Source organism: Taudactylus pleione, unplaced genomic scaffold, assembly GCF_031769625.1.
Source record: "Taudactylus pleione unplaced genomic scaffold, aTauple2 ptg000093l, whole genome shotgun sequence".
NCBI classification, from domain to species: Eukaryota; Metazoa; Chordata; class Amphibia; order Anura; family Myobatrachidae; genus Taudactylus; species Taudactylus pleione.
Window position 1 is genome coordinate 20,549,454 of NW_028284495.1, and position 6,805 is coordinate 20,556,258.

The following is a 6,805-nucleotide window of genomic DNA, read 5'->3' on the forward strand; positions in this document are numbered from 1 at the left end:
AAAGTTAACTTCTCATTGATACAGTATAAGAGTACTCAGAAAATCAAAAATTACTTTACCTACAATAAATACATGCAGTAGCGGTAGCCAACAATATTATTCCCCTAAAAAATCACAAGAGGTAAAGATAACAATCAGTCCACTAACCAGTGGGCACTCATTCCTATTAGCTGCAGATGCCCTGGCCAATTTGTTAGGAAGAGATTTATTAAGTAAACTTGGGTGTACTATATTAGACACGCCAGGTGGGGTATATTTACAAGTGCTAGATACAAACCAAGATTTTGGTCCTCCCAATCCAGATGTTCTGAAGCTTAATCCTCTAAAAGAGCTTCCTCGAGAAGTATCCAATACGTTGTCAACATTAACCGACATATTATGGACAACAGGGTCTAATGATGTTGGAACATTCTACATGCTACACCATTTAGTATAAAACTGAAAACAGGAGCAATAAATCCCAGTAAACCACAACATCCCTTAAAACCAGAAGCAGAAAAGGGTATATTTCCAATCATTCAGGAACTACTATATTAAGGGTATTGGTTAAAACACAAACTCCAGTGAGTACACCCATATATCATGTATGACAGAGCAGTGGGAGGAGCTTTGGGCTAGTTCAAGACCTATGAGCAATTAAAACAATTGTTGAGGCATTGCATCCTGTAATTTTTAATCCTGCCACTTTTTTAATGCCAATTCTATCAGCAGGGCCGCCATCAGGGGGGGACTGCCAGGACTCCAGTCCCGTGCCCAGTGAGAGAGGGAACCCTGCGGGTGGCAGTGGTGCGCAATGCATCTGCTGGCAAACAGCGGCTACATTTGAAATATGAAGCCGGCCGCGAGCCAATCACAGCTCACGGAACGGCAGCCAATCAGGAGCGGCCACTCCTGATTTGCTCGTAGACGGCTCCATATTCCAAATGCTGCTACGCTGCCCGATGCTCTTTCTCTCTGCCTGGAGCCCTAGTTTTTGGGTTAACCAATTATAAGTTTAGTTTTTCTTTATTCTGTCATGCATATCTAGCATATGCAGCAGGAGAGCTTACACAATTAGAAGGTGGTAAACAGAGACTGGTAGTTTATTTTAAGCGCCCAGGTAGACACATCAGCAAAGGGATTATAGGTATATCATAGCAGCTGCACTACTCAGACACATCTGCAAACATTGTTTTACTTTGCAATCTTAAAGTTTATGTTCCAAATGCAGTAGCAGCTCTATTAACTTGTCATAAAAATAGACATGTGACTTCTGCACACTAAACAAAACAGGAAATAGCCCTCATTATGTCTACTGACATCACCCTGGGAAAATGCAATATTTTGAACCAAGCTACTCTACTACCAGTTAATAAAACTGATGAATTTTATAGAGAGGCATGGGGGTGGGGAATGTGATCCTATCATGATTGCTTAATGTGTATATATACTGTATATATATATATATATATATATATATATATACCTATATGAACAAACTACTCCAGGGGAAGTTTTGCAAGAGGCACCACTTGAAAAACCTGACTTAGTCTACTATTTTCAAGGTAGCTGCTATAGGCAGACAGAAGCTGGGGCAACACAATCAGGGTATGCTGTGGTAGATGACACACAAACTTTTTTTTTCCACCTCTCTTTAACCACCACACATTTGGCACAGTTAGGAGAACTAAAGCATACCTATTGGTAGAAGGAAAAAGTGTAAATATATACACATATAGTAGATATGCCTTGGATGTGGTGCACAATTTTTGGTAATTATGGAAACAAATACACTTTACAGCAGCAGGCAACCAAATTGCACATGCAGAAGTAATAAAGGAGTTACTAGAAGCTATATAATTACCAGCCCAGATGGCTGTCACTAAACGTCAAGCCCATATGATTAGACATAGGTTACTAATGAAAATCATAGAGCTGATATTGCTGCAAAGGCAATATAATAAAAATGTTTGCAAGTTTACTAATGATACATATCATATATCAAGTGAACAAACATTTACTGATATGCAAAAAGTTTCTGATTTAAAGGAAATGAATAAGTGGGAAAATGTACAGTGTACACAAGACTATGAAGGCTTCTCGAGAAGCTCTGAAGGTAAGCCTATCACCCCAAAACCACTCTTGTTGGATTGGCACAGATGTTGCCAATGCCGGTGTAATGTATACAGCCACTGCCCCCCCAGGTTAGACCCGGCGCTGCTCCACACAGACGCCAGGTTGTTCTACTGAAAGGAGCCTGTGCTCCTGTGTAGCCCCCACTCTGCCGGGGAAGAAGCAGCCTCCACCCGCTCCCCCCCAGTCACTCACCTTCATCCCTCCCAAATCAGACCCAGCACTGCTCCTTGCAGATTCCGGGGTTTTGCATACAGCCGCTGCCCCCCCTGGTTAGACCCAGCGCTGCTCCAGACAGACGCTGGGCTGTTCTACTGAAAGGATCCTGTGCTCCTGTGTAACCCCCATGCTGCCGGGGAAGAGGCAGCCTCCGCCCACTCACCCATCTCCCTCCCAAATCAGATCCGGCGCTACTGCTTGCAGACGCCGGTTTATTACAATGAAAGGAGCCTGTGCTCCTATGTAACCCCGGCGCTGCTGCTTGCAGACACTGGGGTAAGGTATAGAGCCGCTGCCCCCAGTTAGACCCAACGCTGCTCCACGCAGACACCGGGTTATTGTACTGAAAGAGCCTGTGAACCTATGTAACCCCCGCGCTGTCAGGGAAAAGAACAGGCAGCCTCCGCCCACTCACCCCCAGCCACTCACACCCCTTTCTCAGATCAAACCCACCCACTCCCTCCCAGCCACTCAAACCCCCTTCCCAGATCAGACCCCGTGCTGCTCCTTGAAGATACCAGGTTATTTCAATGAAAGGTTCCCTTGCTTCTGTGTATCCCTGATGCTCCTCGTAGATGCAGGGGAAGTGAACATACAGCCGCCACCCCCCCCCCATCCCCCTCACCCTCTGATCAGATCCGGAGCTGCTCCTTGCAGACGCCGGGTTACTAATATGAAAGGAGCCTGTGCTCCATGTCTTAAAATAGTTTTCAAGTGTTTAAAGTCCAAGTTCATGAATTTGATAAAAATTCTATTTTTATGGCATACTATGTTTCAAAAGAAACAAAAAAAAACAGAAAAAAAAGATTTTTTAAAATTAAATTGTATAGAATAAGTTTTAAATAGATGTTCCTGACCTAATTCAATCATAAAAAAACGACAATTTCGGAGCCGTTTTTGGAAAAAAAATTCATCAGTTAAGTGGTTAAAAGAAGTTTCAACTTCCCAGAATAAAACTACTGCTACATACACCATATCATATGAAACCAGTGGGAATGTTGAAAGTTAGAATGGGACAATTATGAACAAATTATATAACATATGCAGAGAAACTAGTTTGCAGTGGCATGAATTTTGCCATTAGTACTGCCTTCGATCACAATAACCCCTAGATCAGAATTAAATATTATCCCCTATGAAAAACTATTTGAATGGCTACCTAATGTTGTTATCACACCTGCATATGAACTCAATATAAGAAATTACTTAACTGTGACTTATCTCATCTCACTAAGTAACCAGCTGAAGATGATACACGCTGCTGTGATTGGTACACAACATTACCTGCCTGTGGTAGGTGCTTGCCACGATCTACAACCTGGTATTGAGGTGATGGTCCAAAAATTCCAGACATCAGGCACACTGACAGACCATTGGGAAGGAAAGTATCAAGTATTGTTAATAACACCAACTGCTGTTAAAGTAAAGGAGAAGACAACATGGGTTTATGCTACACATTGCAAAAAATAAAATCTCATAAGACAGCTCAATTGGAGGGCATTCTTCAAGATACAGCTGCTTCACTTTACCAGTAAAAGCATCAAGTGAGTGGTTGAACCAGACATAATAAAATTGGGCCACTTTCCCGAGTAGTAACTCTGAAGAGAAATATAATTCTATAGAGTACTGTGAAGATCATTATGAATAAAAATATGTAGTTGGGCCCAAAGCCAGATTTGGGACTTTGGGGTGCATTTTGGATGGGGCATACTGATTGTCATGACTTTTATTTTGATTGAAAGTTTGAATATTTCAATGACTAAGTATGACATGGTATACCAATGATAGATATGCATAGTAGGATTTCAAAACATTTAATAAAATAAATGTTGGATTTGTGTATAGGCAGGCATACCCATACTAGCCCATTTTATCAACACCATGTATGTGATACATAGAGCATGGTCTTGCCATAAACAATCAGGTGGGAATCACACCTGTTTTAACAAGTCACCTAAAATGCTGTCTGTAGTGGATTTCCCCTATCTTAATGTATCAGCAGCTAGTTTAATTTATGCCCTGGCCTTGCAAGTGACAGCTGCTATAGGGAGCTATGGTTTTACATGAATATCGATGTAAAACAATATATAGGACAGAAAATTAATTATAAGGATAATGAAGGTACAGTATGATTATTACATGTTAAAGAACAAAAGTTGGGTTATACTATTTGTACAGGAGCAGCTAAGATGTTTATTACTTTTTCTTTTACTAATCTAAGCTCCTGTTGGTATTAAATTAGATAATGTGGGGTCTTTGGTTGAGAATTATACCTTGTTTCAAGAAAAGGACAGTTGTAAATTTGAAAATACAACTTGTATAGATGTAGCAGGAATAACTATATCTATATGGCATATATGGTACTCATTTATATTAAAATAGCAGGCATGCCATTACCTAAGGGTACATATTGGGTATGTGGAAAATGGGTCTATTTATGGATTCCCTTGGGAGCTAGTGGACAATGTGTAATCTTCTATGCAGTTCCCTTTGTGAGAGTTATTGCCATCTTAGATCTGTACTCGAGAAACATCCCTGTGGAACATGACCTCATCCCCGCTGATCTGGCATACATGAAACATCATCAATAGCAAAGTGAAAAAGGGATATATCCTTTAGATTCTCAGATGGTGAGTGTAGTGCTTGTGTACTTATACCATTATTCACTATTTTCATGGTAGAAAAGGTGATTTCAATAATACTGACTGCAATGGATCAGATAGTAGGAGAATTGGTTGTCTCTATTAATCAGGCAGTAGGAAGATGCCCAATTTTAGAAAGCAGCTTTACAGAATAGAATAGCATTGGACCAATTGTTGGCAGCTGAAGTTACATATGTTGTAGTAGGTCAAGAATATTGTACATATATAGACAATAATAAATCAGAAATGAGTGTACATTTGAATAAAGTTCAGGAGTTACAGAAAGACAAGAAAAATAGGTGCTGAAGGAGGGTGGAACCCTTTTGGATGGTTAGGATCAAGAGTTGCTAACTTTTTCTCTGGAATAATACAAAATATTATGTTTTTAGGCATAGTATTCATAGGCTTCAAATGTGGACCAATTTGTGTATACTGTATTAGGGGATTCCAGAAGTTAAAAGTGAAGAAAGAAATGCCTGTCTTAATTATAGAGCAAGAATCTCAAGTTATATATACCAACTTGCAGAAGTCGTATTAAAATTTCACTACGGAAAGTCTATATGAGAGCCTAAAAACATAAATCAGATAGGGAGGAATGTTAAACATGTTGGAAAGTAATCAATTTGCTGTTCTGTTGCACTCTTAGTCACACAAAAAGGTTCATATAAAAATTAGGAACACCCCAGTCTGATGTGATGATTATCAGCTGTTACTCTAGTTCCCTGTACATCTACCCATTCGTTTGTCGTATACTATCCAAAACAGGGGCGTTTCTAGGGAGGAGGGGGCCCATGTGCAGTCTCCGTCACGGGCCCCCTCCTCTCCGTCCAGCGGCTGGCACCGCACTGAGCCATGCGCGCCCAGCGCCACACTTATAGACTCTGGGCACTAGAGTGTGCCCAGAGTCTATAGCGCATGTGCAGGTCACTGAGAAAATAGCCACGGTGGCCATTTTTCCTTCCTGTACTGCGCATGCGCAAACGATGGGAAAATGGCGCAGGTGCCCATTTTCCTGACATTTTTACAGTGCAGACACCGGCGCCAACGTGGGACTCTGGAGAGGTAGGTATAATATGGGTACAGGGTGCGCGGTGATGGCCCCCCATGGACCATGGGGCACCTCGTTCCCCACATTTGATTTTTGCAATAGGAAGCTGATGAGAATCAACAGGAAGTGGAATAATATGGATGAATGAACACAAAAAAGAAGCTGAATGAGCCAGAATATAATTGCATTGTAGCTTTAACACGGAATTCAAAGTTTACACAAATGTTTTGTTCTTGATTGCCTTGTATAAATATAATTGGAAACAAACACCAGCTGTTGGTGAATCATAAGCATATGACAGTTTGTGTTTGGGAATGTTTAGAAAAAATAGAGACGTTAGCACTTACAGAATATTTTTGATAATTTAGTCTTAATCATGACATTGGGACAATGCCATTAGGGGTGTATATTATAAACTTTGATTAAAATATGTAAACAAATCTGCTATATAAGGCTGAAGACCTCTATGACAATTAGCTTGCAAATCTGATTTTGCTTGCTCTGTATGGACGTGCAAAATAAATCTTAAAACTCCAATGTGTACAGTTATTCTTCCATAAGAATACTTATTAAAATCTGTTCTAAAAGACAAATTCGTATTTTAAAAAGTAGCTTAGTTTGATCTTCTGCTGTAGTTTACCTGAAGAATGTCTCTCTGAAGAGTCCAGCAGTAGTCAGCCAGACAAGAGGGGCTCCGCTTGCTTTGGCAAAACTTTTCCATTTTATTAATGTCCTGATGAAAATGCTCACCATGTTTGCTGCTCACTGCACCTATGTTTCTGGG

The 6,805-nt window shown here is 40.5% G+C and overlaps 1 pseudogene; it reads left to right on the forward strand.

Moving 5' to 3' along the window:
* Positions 1-4,718: 4,718 nt before the first annotated feature.
* On the forward strand, positions 4,719-5,511 carry LOC148526870 (uncharacterized; annotated as a pseudogene).
* Positions 5,512-6,805: the final 1,294 nt, after the last annotated feature.